We start from the raw sequence: 13,083 nt of genomic DNA on the forward strand, positions 1-13,083 counted from the left end.
TTTTCTTCTGTTCTTTGTTCTTTTCTGTTCTTTTACACCAAGGACCACTGCCTTTCTCTCTCTTCTGCCGTCATTTTAAACATATGCACTATTTCTAGAATGTCTATCAAAAGTCAAAAACATTTTCCTGTATATTTTGAAATATCCCTCTTAAAAAAAAAAAAAAAAAAAAAAAAAAAAAAGGTAGGATTAGCAGATCCAAGAAGAAAAAAGAACAAGCTATCTGTCTGATTCAGTATAGCTGCTACAGCTTAATATGGTCAGATTTGGAAGTTGTTTTCAACCCACAACTCCTCCTCTAGTCAATTTGAGTTGTGAGTACTCAATCTGCCCTTCTGATCAGCCTTAGATATAGCTCAGGATTCATATTTGACCTAATTTTCCACAGTGTTCAAAGTTTTCAGCAAGATAGCATCTGCTGGCCACTTCATTCATGTAAAAGGGGGTTCAACAACACTCTTAAGGAAGTGTCTTGGAAGCCATAATCCAGAAAGATAGATTGAGTATTCACAACTCAAATTGACTGTAGGGAGAGTTGCAGGATGAAGAACACCTCCAAATCAGATTATATCAGGATGTAACAACTACACTGCTCTAATTAAGAACTCTACATTAAGAGAATCAGAATTTACCTCTTCTGCAAGAACTGTAGAAACCCTGCTTATCATTTCCTTGGCACTCCAAAATGGTCTCCAGCCAAACCAGAAAACCTAATCTATGTTGAGATGTTGACATTGACAGAGATGGAAAAGAAATTCAGGGGAAAATCTATTTTCCTCTCTCTATATAAAAATCTAATGGGCTACATTTGGCCTTAGATAAAGACATAAAAAAGAGAAGAAATCTGAATCTGCAGGTCACCCTTAGAGTCCTGACTAAATAATAGACTCAGTGTTGTCAGTGACCCCTCTTATAAGATGGTTACCTGCTGTTTCGCTTAGAGCAAATTGGACCTGCATGTAACCGATCCCACTGATATCTTTACAGCTCTAAGCGCATTACAAGGGCTGAAAGGTTTTAAATGAAAGAAGAAAAAAATATGTGTTTTCTGAAATTTATGTCTATAGACAAAGCAGAATGGTGGTAGTTTAAAGAATCCTGTGTAAACAGAAGTCGAGTACTGATCCTCTTTTATTTCTAATCTCTGCAGGAGGAGTAGAAGGCTCCAAAAGCAGCAGAAATTCTTGCTTGATAGAAGCAGCAACAAGGACAAGAGCCTTTGGATGTCCTCCTGAATACCAGGCGGGAAGCCAGGTCACTGATGCAGGAGAGTCAGGGCAGAGGCTACAGGTTTGCTGCTCTGGAATGGAAGGACCTAGTCCTCTTCTGCAGAAATCTCCCTTTCCATTGTGGAAGCTGCTGCTATGGTAACAGGATCAGAGGGCTGCACTAGTGAACCTGATCTCTCTTGCTGAAGTGGATGGGTTGCTGCTGTAGCTCAGAATGAAGCAACGCCTAGCAGGTAGTTCATATACCCACTGTAATCGCAGCTCTCAGTACATAACAGGTCCTTCTCACAGCACTCATCACTGAAACACAGCCACACCACGGAAAGACAGTGTCGCAGAGAAAGATGTTTTCCTGCTAAGCAAGAGCTACCCTTGTCAGCATAGACAAGCAGAACATAATGCAAATTTCTGCAAGTTTGCCATAAGTTTGGGAGCCACAACCTCTGTCTTGCACAGCCTGACACTTCCTGATTAAGTCTTACAAATAACCAGGCCTTATTTCATACCTTGTCTAGAAGGCAGTTCTTGAGGAGGCATCATGCATCCCAACATCACTCTGTACATTTGGCTTGTACAGGGGCAACGGAGAAGGGTATGATGAAGCATTGGCTTCAGTGGCCTACACTTCTCGGGTGTTTCTTTTGGAGATTTGCTGTCCAGTTGTGGCCATGCAGCCTGCACAGCTCATGACTGCAGACACACCCAGGGTCCATGAGCATTAGGGTTCTGGATGTATTCTGGGAAAATCCAAGCTGCTTGTATCCACCCTCAGTTGACTCCATCAGCTGTTGCAGGACAAACTGTTCTGTATTATACAGGGAAATTCTCACTATCACTGCCTAGTGAAAAATTAGGTTCTTGTAAACACTGCATTATTAGTTTCGGAAAGTTTTGGTGTTAATTAACAGAGTGGCCCAAAGAATCCAACCACTTTCATTGAACAAGGCACATGCCAAAAAATGTGCTACCTCAAAGAACTTGTTGCTAGAGAGGACGAGATTAGAAGCAGGAAATCATTACATCTATCTGTCACTCTAAGAACTAAATGACAAGATCAAAGACATTCTTTCCTTTCTAAGCCTAGCACATGACAAAAAAATTCAGCTTGATTTTGAGCCTTCTATTTCATTTTAATTTGACTACTAAAAGTAATACTGATTATCCCAAGAGGAAGAAAATATTTCTTTGCTTCTTTGAGGTACTATGACAATTAACATGGATATAACTTTTTAGGAAGCTACAGAAATGGAAGGCACTGTAAAAGTTCAAAGCAATATTATTATATGGCTCAGAAAATGATACAATATGCTGACAGAAATTATGCAGTATAGTGCTTAATAAACTTACAGCCAGCATAATAAAAATTCTGTCAGTAATAAACTCCTGTCCCAGTTGACTGAGGACCTGCATTGCCAAAACCTATCTCCTCCTTGCAGATCCTACAGCATTGCACCTTCACAGACAGTAAAACGGTATCCCAATGACATTGTCAGCCTTTTTATTATCTACAGTAATGAAAAATACAAATGCTTCACTTTACAATTCTTGTGCTTAATGCTAAGTAGATGCATTAACAGAGCGATACAAATTTATGCACACTCAAGTGAATGCGTTTGCAACTAAGTGAGTAAGTAACCGTCCTGAATAAAATATCTTAGAAATAACCTTTATTCCCTCTTTACTGATTCTCTTCTTTGCCATCCCAGATGTTAAAATGCTGCGTCTTATTACAAAATCATCTGGACAATCCATTCTTCTGCTTTACCTGGCCCACAAAGCAACCAACACATGTGAAAGCCTTAAAAAGTGATACAAAATGACAACATAGAATTAGTGGATATTTGTTCACTACTAGTAAAATGATAGTTTTTCCTATTTATCGTGTAGCCATGTGTGATGTAGCTGTGTGCCCAAGTGATCACAAAAAATAAACATGGCACCACAAATGCCAATGCCCACTAACATCCATGCATCCATTTCTAAGGGCCTTTGATTTACTTGTTAGTTGTAAATGATTTGGTCATTGATTATCTGATTGAGAATAACATCTTGTCCACTCAGCTGTCAATACACTACAGAAGGAGAACAGGAGGAAGAATAATTTGTAAATAACAGGGAAAGCTGTTTACATAAACAGATCGATAGACAAAATGCATAGAGAAAGTAGGGCCTACTGATAGATGAGTCATAAAGAGAATTGGCTAGAATTCATTAAGTAAGTATTACCAGTTCACAACCTTTAACCATCACACCATGGCAGATGATGTATTTCAGATGACAGGCTTCAGTAGTCGCAGAACAATGTTTTGAAGTGTTTAAACACCTATAAAATACCAGTTTGAGTGAAGCATCAGCACCATTTTTTCCCCCTTTATGGAGGATAGGCTACATTTCAGGGTTTTAATTGAATGCACATAAGACTTAGAAAGAAGTATTCCTTGTCTGAATATTAACAGTCATGAATTATCTTCTCATTAAAGGAAAAGAATTAATCAACAGTGTCATGAGTCAAACTTCTGAAATCTAGCACGAGTGCACTATGCATGATCCACACCTTTCTGTTCACTTCAAAGCTGCCAAGAGTAGCTTTTTGTGCTATACTACTTATTTCTGTTTCCATTCAGTACTTTGTCTTGTGGTATTTCAATCTGAAAGTTTAATACAGACCATAAAAGCCCAGATGCAAGCTGTGTCTTCTATTCTTACACTTCATTTACCATACTATACCATAACTAACATTATTAACACAGAGAAACTGCCTCTTCTATGTGAACTGAACAGCAATTCATAAGCCAAATTCAGTCTAATTCTAACACAGAGCACAGAGTCATAACAAAAAGAGCACACACAAGCTGTGAGGATTGGGTCAAAGGGGTGGAGTGAGAACGGAACCCTGGGACACCCTGACACCAGAGTGGAGTTATCCAGTCTCTACAGATACCTTTTATTTCAAAGGCTGTTGCAGCTGTGTGTCTTCCAGAGAGATCACAGCAGGTCAGGATGGCAAAGTACTCGTCTCATCCGTAGGTGGGACATCCAGATTAAAGGGAAAGTTGCTGTCTGCATCATCTCATTCAAGCACAGTGGGGTAGACAGCGCTGACTCTATCCTTAACTAGTCAAGATGAGTGATAAAGTATGGCTGGTCAAATAGCTTCAGAGGGGAGCAAAATCCTTTACAGGACACCAACTGTGAGGCTGGAAAAGTGCTATCACCAATGCTACAGCCACAAGTCTTTATCTGAATCCTGAATAGCCATTAGCTATTGATGCTTAAGCATCAATAATGAGATTCTTTTCTTTGCATATGTTGTATGAGAGCTCACAAGATGGAACTGATTCACAGAAAAAATATTCTGTGAAATATATGCTGCCTAAGAACAGCCTGAATCTTTCTTGTAACAAATATTTTCTTAAGGATCCTAAAAAAACTGCAACAAATACAACAAAATAGATGAGCAAGTCATTTGACATAGGAAATGTCTAAGAAGGAAGCACTTTTTCAACACACTGATGTGAAGAACAGTACAGATTTATTGTACTGTGAGAAATGCAGGAATTCTTTTGATATATTTACAGTGCTGTTATCTTGTGTTAAGCCTTCTAAGGATATTATGACCAAACACCACAAGGCCTTCCCAGAAATGTAGCATTAACCTAATAAACACATAAATAAACCAACATTTCTTTGTCATTTATTGATTTCCTAGAGGCTTGTGGAATACAAAAAACAGGCCTCTGGAATTTAAAGCAGCATTGTCTTATGCAGTTGAAAGGCAGAAATCAGAAGGACTTTCTGCAACCACAGTCTGAGATGTGAAGAGAATATAAGAAGTTGAAAGTTGAAGGAGAGGAAACAGATACAGAGCTTCTGTGAAGCCAGAGATAACATGGGTATCAATCTCTTATTCACAGAACCCCATCAGTTCTCTCTGTCACAGCGACCTATGATCAGCATTTAACATTGGTAGCCCACAGTGGAATCTAGAATTTAGAGTTCGGCAGTTTGAGGTGAGTTCTCATGCCACAGTGCCTTTGCTGAGATTTCTTCTTTATCCACAGAATTGTGATATGGATACAACTAGAATAATTCAATGAAGAAGCAAGAAAAAGAGCTTTGCTCTCCCAACACACCTACTTCTTTTCTTTGTTTCCTCTCACCTAAATGGCAGCGGCAAGTGGCAACACATTTTTATCATTATTCAAGCACTCAGTCTTTATACAAGTTGCTTTGAAACGTGGTTTATGAAGATACTCAGTTTGGACAAGAAGAAACATTTGGGGGAGGATTTCGTGAAGCAGAAATAGCATAATTGTTGATAAGTGATAAAACGCTGTGAACACCACAACATCTGTGGTTAAAAAGGGTTCTGGATATAAGCAACAAACGGAACCACAAAACTATAAATGCAAACACTTTATAGGTCTATGTATATAAAGGAAAGCGGAACATAGAGACAGTGGAATAGCTCAAATTCCAATTCAGCTATCGTATTTGCAGAGCTTGATTTATAGATTTTAATAGTGCATCTTCTCTACTCTGGAGCTGTCTTAAGCATCATTAAATTACTAAAATTTGTTGCAAGCTAAGAACATACGTATGCTCTTACAACAGCTCAGTTCAAATAGCATAACTCATCTGACAGCAATTGTAAATTACTGTAAGATGAGTCTGAATCAAGTGAACCCTCATGTATCACCCTACTCCCATTACCCCCAAAATAGCAAATAACTCCAGCATCGGAGAAAAAAATAACAACCATCTTCATTTCCAAGACTAAATCAGGGAAATCAACGATCTGAGTATTTTCCTTCTTCTAAAGCCAGAACCGCCAATCTGTCTACTAGGCTGTGTGATGCTCTGAACCACAAAAAATTCTGATCTGCTGCAAAATTATATTATATCTTTAGGAGAGAGTCTTCCCGTGTCCACTATGAGCCATATAATCTACAGAGGAAGCACTGAAGTCAAGCCTGTAGTTGTTTGTTTTCATTCTTTTACTTGAACCCAAAACAAAAAAACCAACAAACATGCCAGGTAAAGTGGATTCAGGAAAGGACAGCATTGAAAGATTCTTCTGAACACCTTATGTTCCTCAAGTAACAAATCCAGGAAAAGTATTAGACCTCTTATCTCACCTTTGCACATTTTTCTGAGAATATAATTGACCTAAAGTTGCCTCCCAGCTTGCATCCCCCTTGAGTTAAAATCCTGATCAGTATATAATCATTAGAAGTTCAGAAACAGAGATGAGTGAAGCTACAATTTTGCTGCAAATTATAAAATCCTTTCGTTCATAACCATGAAAAAAAATATCACTGCCTTTGTCTCTTTTTGTCTTTCAATCCAACTAGATGCACAGGTGACAGGTAAGCAGTACTATGGCCAAAAGGATGCTATGGCAATGAGATAGCTTCAAAAGTTGCCCATTGGTGGGTCTTTCTCTGCAGTTTCGGAATACCGAACATGGCACAAGGAACGCATTGCTATCCCTTTGCTACCCCCCCCAGCTGCTTGTTAAATATCATCTTTTATGTGTGAAAAGCTGATTCTGATTTCCTCAGCTACCCTGCTTTTTCCAGAGAACCAGCTGCCTTGAGAGAACCTAGGAAGAAATCAAAACTATGTAGTCATTGTTCTTTCCAGTTTGAATGTCTCCCTGTAATTTGCCAAGGTTATTTTTTTCCCCACACCAAGTAAAGATATTTTGCTACAGGAAGGAAATTCCACACTGCATTCTTCCAAATGAAATTAAATATTTAGTCATACCTTTTTTAACAGATGAATATCTTTTAGGTCTTGGCCACAATTTCTTGCCCTGCAACAAAAGCAAGACCCATTTTCAGAGCTAGGCTTAAACCGTTTTTGCATGCATAGAGGCTGATCTATTTCTCAGTTGTTGAGCTGACATCTCCTAGCTACAGTCCAAGTTTTAGTATTCCAGTTCTCCTGGGTAAACTCTATTACATGATGCTGGCTTTCGACCATGTAAGCTATTATTTCCAAAGGGCAGGAGAAGTGTGTGGAATTTTAAAAAGCAAGGGCTATATTTCTAGCATTTCTCTTCTGAGTGATAACCATAATTTTCCTTTGGGGTAGCATTTTTATGAATGGATTTCAACGCTAGAGAAAATGAAGTAGTCTCACTGGTACACCGTTTTACAGACAGGGAATGGTCAGATACAAGAAACTTGCATTCATGGCAAAAACTTTACTCCAAAACTGGAGTCAGGACTGCGTCATTCTTCAGTAATCCACAAACATCTCAATTTTGGGTACACAAAGATTTCTTGCCTCCCATAATGCAGCTCTTCTAAGGCATTAAGAACACTTCTGTGTTTGGCCTATGACTCTACAAGAGTATCAGTACTGCTATTAAAAGCCAATAGCAGATCAAGGTTGAACATTTTGTCCTCTAGGCCTGAAGGTGAAGCCCTACCCCCTAAACTTAATCACCTGGCTAGCCTTACTTCCCTTTCAACAAGAGAGTACTAAGGACAGACTGCATTTAATAAGCCTTAACCAGAAATCCTCAACAATCTGACCTTAGAAGGGCTAACTGGCAACAGCTCCAGCTCCCTCAAATCCCCTGGCTTCTCTTCCTCAGGGAGTTGGTTCAATTGCCTCACTTAAACCATTGTATGACAGAGGTTTGCTACTCAGCTAGTTATTCCCAGGTTCCTACCTTACTTTCTTATTTCTAGAGACTGGCATAAGCCTTCTCTTTGATGTGGTATTTTCCACATAAAGCTTCTCAGGAGAAGACTGTGCTCTGCACAGCGTTATGTATGGCTCCCAAAGGCATTGAATTATACCTCAGCTCTGTTACTAGAACTCCTTGTTATTAACTTTACTGCTCTGTGCTATGTATTACAGTACGAGGCAGCCCAGGCGCCCACCAACACTGGAGCACTGGGACCAAACAGGTGGTTAGTCATTAAGCAGGGAAAACCAGAAACAGAAGTGCTTGCCAGTGGCCAGGAAGAGTAGATTTACAACAGCAGCTCATCCAAGCTCTTCTTTCTCTCTCAGGAGATAAAGGCTACATTTCAAGTCAGTTCCCCCACCAAATAACCCAGAAGGAATTCTTTAAAATGAATCAAAACATTCCTAATGCACTTCCAAACCATATCCACGTGAAACACAGTTGTCATGAGCAGTGTCCTGCTGTTGTCTTACTGGCTGAAATGGACGTATAACTCACCTGCTAAAAAATACTTGTAAACAACCACTGTTCTCTACAGACCATACCAAACTTTGGGATATCTCTTCCACTCTCCTGTACATTCTCCATTTATTCTAGCACAGTTTTTGGTAAGCAGTTTGCCTGCAAAGTACTGTGAGTCAAAAAGAAAACCTATCAAGTTTTAATGATCATATTTCAGTCCCTTAACAATTTGCAGAATGATTTCTTTCTCACTTTCGCAGATGAAGCTGAAAGTATACCTAGGAAAGGCAAAATAAGAACCTGAAGTGCTTCTGAAGATCACATTTTGTCAGAACAAACAACAAAGAGCCATGATCCAGACAAGACAGAGCACCTAAGGGGCTATAAAACTAACAACTCCCAGAGGAATTTCATCAAGAAAAATAGACAACAAATACACAGACAATATTAAGATTATAAAACACTAAGTGAAATTTTTGTAGTTCCTCAAAGACAGCTTTCCCTTTCATTAGGCAGTGGGGCAAAATACTCCCACAGAAAACACAATCTTCCACCTCTGCAGAATGTCATATTAAATACTGTTCAAAAGAACTTAAGATAAATAAGCATCCAGTTCCCACCCTCTTGTCCATAACACAAATGATGCATTGACCTTTTTGAAAAGCAAACCTCAATGACACCCTACATAAAAGCAGGATGGAAGAAGAGCAACCCCCATTTCAGTTTCACACTATAATCTCCTCCAAAATGGAAAACATTTCTCATTTTGCCTTCTAGGGACTAAGGCAAAGTGATAATTTTCTGTATCAGAATCCTGTGCCTCAGTTTTAAGTTAAACAAAGTGCCTCTGCCACCTGGGTCTGTGTGCCTTCTTCTGCCTCTGCTGGTCCCTCCTGTGACTACAGAGACACCCTGTGAGCCCACTGCCACAGATTTCCCTGAGGCAGCAAGATGCTATCAGCCAAACAGGGCTGACACAGCCCATGCTTATGTCCAGTGTTGACTGGCCACAATCACAGTCTGTGAAGGACACCACCTCAGGAAGCCCAGAGTGAAAGCAAATTTCTGGCTTATTAACCTAGATACATAAAGCTTTAGAAAACCTGGCAAGAGGGAGTAAATTTCTGTCCAGGTAATCACTGCTCATTTACTCCCATATTTCTGATTGTGCTGTTCTGAGACACTCAGTAATGGCCAAACATTTTCTGCTTTCACATTCCTGACCCCTTGATCTTATAAGTCACCCAAAGTCATTTCCAGTTCCCATTGTTTTCCTTGTATCCTTCCTTCACACATTCACACAAGCTTACAGAGCTTCCATCTCTCCTTGTCTTCAAATCTCTTTGAACAAAGAATCACCTTCTTCAAGGACAATCTTCAAGGACAAACTGGATGACAGCTTCTTAGCTTGTGCAGACATGCTTATTCGTTCCTCTCAGAGTGCTTCTATCCCTTAAAGTTCATTATTTTAAAATTAAAGCAGAATATTTGAGACCCACTTCTGAGAAAACCTTGAATTGAAATAGTCTTACAGCTGTGTGCTGTGAAAAGCTCTTCTGTACCATTCCCATCCATCATCACATCTGATCTGGAGTTTAGTGCCAGATCCCACCCACACACACGTTCTCCTGTACAGCCCTAGCCAGGTACACAAGGCTGCATGAAGCAGCCCAGGGGTGCAGGTTCCTAAGGATATTTTCTGAAACCAGAGCTTAGCATTTAAAAGGTTTTTAGAATACAGGCTCAAACACAAGAAAACCGCAAAGTCATTGTAACACTGAAAAAAAGTCATTGCAGGTCCTTTCACAACCTGAACGCACAACTCAAAGATTACTGAGACTTGCTACAACAGCTAAAGTTGTGCTTCTGCCAGCAATGGGACTTCTTTGACTCATTATAATGACTTTGATCCAAAAAGACTACTGCAGGTGATAGATGCCTTAGAAAGCATTTGTTTTATATATGTTAATGTGCTTAGAGCAGATGCAAAATTATGTTAAAAGATGAATTACTATTCCTTGTAAGGAATGCTGTAGAGCTCTGTGCACAGGAGGCTGTCCATAGTCTTAACGTTGTTTTTCTTCTCAAACAAAGCCACCTCCATCCTTATTTTCGCGGCTCAATGTAGCTGCCCTGAACTCATCCAGACAGCTACTTTTTTTTCCTTGTAATTACACTGCCATCTAGTGCTTCTGGCACAAAATGCAACTCCTCTCTTCGCGAACTTGTCAAAAAAGATTAAAAAGTTCTAAGGCTCATGTCAAATATCAATTTTTCATTTGAAAATCTATCTTTGTGATACTGCTATAGATTTTTCACAGCATAGATGCGACTTGCTGTAATGAGGTTTTTTTTGTAGCCTGAAGTATGAGCTCACCATCCTGACTGCCTTGGCTGCAGGATGCTTTCAAATCTCATGTCAGTCACACTCAATGAACTGAAATAGCATTGCTGTTTATCTGGTTTGGATTAGGATTAAGAGACTTTTCGCAGGGAATTAGGTCTCAGGAGGAAAAGTAGCAGCTACAGTTAAGGAGCAACGTGAACAGTGTTCATTAGCTTCAAGAATGCAGTGTTTGAAAAAAGATGACCACAGATTCAGCAAGCATACTAGGCCTTTAGTTTTCCTTTCATGTCATTTTACTTTTTTTTTTTTTTTTTTTTTTTTAAAGTAAGAATTACATCAGTTTCCTCCATGAAAAGAGAGTGCCTAGAGGTTTGCATTTCCATGAGCATATTAGGTACTCCAGCATTTTATAGATGCATTAAAACAACTCTCATCTCATGTCATGATATATGCAGAAACTGTGGAAGCTCTACATCACTCCCACTGCATTCACACGGTTTTTTCCAACCTACCCTATTCATCTCCATTCTACTGGTCTTATTTTCTCCAAAAGATTTTCCTGTAGGCAGCGGCAGTTTTTGATGCTGTGCCCAAGTTTCAGCTCCCTTACTGCATCACTTCTGTTTTTCTATACTGTGAGACTGTTGGACAGAGGAAGTGCTAGACACCCATGTACTACTGATGGTACATGGCATCAGGAGAGTACCATCAGAGGACAAACCGGACATCAGACAGCAACGTGCCCTTGCAGCCCAGTTAACCCACCATACCCTGGGCTTCCAAGGAACCGTGGCCAGCAGGGCAAAGGAGAAGATCCTGCCCCTCTGCTCTGTGCTGGTGAGACATCACCTGGAGTACTACATCCAGATGTGGAGTACATTGAGACATGGACCTGAATGCTTCATTCCTGGAGACATTAGGAGTCAGACTGAATGGGGTTCTGAGAACCCTGAGCTGTAGGTATCCCTGGTTGTTGCAGAGGAGTTGGACTAGATGAGTTTTAACAGTCCCTTCCAATTTAAGCAATTCTGATTCTATAATTTACCTTCTTGCTCTTAATGCAAAGCAGGTATGAGGATTTAAATTGCAAGATCCCAGTGTTTCTTGAAAATGGTATCAGCGTGTATAATTAGTTGAAAAGATTTGCTTTTCTAGAAACAAAGTATTTGATTTTCCATATGCACTTTTTTTTTTAAAAAAATGAGAAACAATAAGGAAGCTACCTGTACTTCTCACCAAAAAATGAACAAAGAAATTCAAACTAAATAAGGACATTTCCTTCAATTACTTGGAAATGTGAAGAGTTGTGTTTTTGTAGATAATCCTTATGGTGGTAATTACTTCATCTTAGACCAAAGGTTCCCAGACCTGGGCTGCACCACATTAACCAGGAGTACTGGGCTCTATTTTCTGTTGACAACTGTATTGCACTGAGCCATCCTCTCTTATAGTTGAGCATTTTGAGATGCGTTCATGAACAGCTAAAAATCAAAATGACTGTTTTCCTGATCTAAGTGCTTACACTCAAACACTGAACACAAACAGAAAAGACATTTAAAAAACAAAAAAATTACCACTCTAACACTTCTAGACTAATTTGACCTCCAGTTTCCAGAGATACGCCTCAGCTTAACCTAGGGCATGCAAAAGAAGTAAAGAAGAGGTTTAATGCAGTAATTACAAAGTTACTTTTGTCCTCCAGGAAATGAGATTCTGAAGGACTGAGATCACAGTGGTTTGTGATTACCAAACAGTGGTGTTGAATGGTAAGAAGAAGCCTAAAGGGCACAGAAAAGACACCCAAGGCACTTAAATATCAGATAAGACTCGCATAATAAGTTTGGCTGTTTTCAACTCACCATTCCAAATTCAGAACTAGAAATTTACTTTTGATGCAGTGAGAACAAGATGAGGCTGCAAAATGAATGCTCATGATGGCCTAAAGAAAAACAGTGCTTGTTTTGCAGAAATTTAAAAACCACAAGAATGTTGTTTGTAGGAACTAACCTAGAAGTCACATGGCAGAGAATAAGGTACAGAATCAATTTTTATGCAGTGCTATGTAATCAAAGTGGTAACTCCAGTAATGCTTTCTTACTGGAGAGACACATCTTTTACCAACAGAAGCAGAAAACAGCATTTCCAGAGCAATTCATGTCCATTGGCACGATAGCCAGGAAAATGTGTCTAGCATCATGGAATTTCTCTTCCCCTTTTAAAGTTGAATCCAGAAGTTTGAGGCCTGGAGAGGGGAGTAAAAAATAATTTAAAAAACTGAAGCTAGACCCAAAAGGTTACTCAAGGTTAAAAAAAAAAAAAAAAAAAAAAAAAAAAAAAAA

Source organism: Centrocercus urophasianus, unplaced genomic scaffold (assembly GCF_019232065.1).
Source record: "Centrocercus urophasianus isolate 14NV4802_14NV808 unplaced genomic scaffold, USGS_Curo_1.0 seq_14, whole genome shotgun sequence".
Lineage (NCBI taxonomy): Eukaryota > Metazoa > Chordata > Aves > Galliformes > Phasianidae > Centrocercus > Centrocercus urophasianus.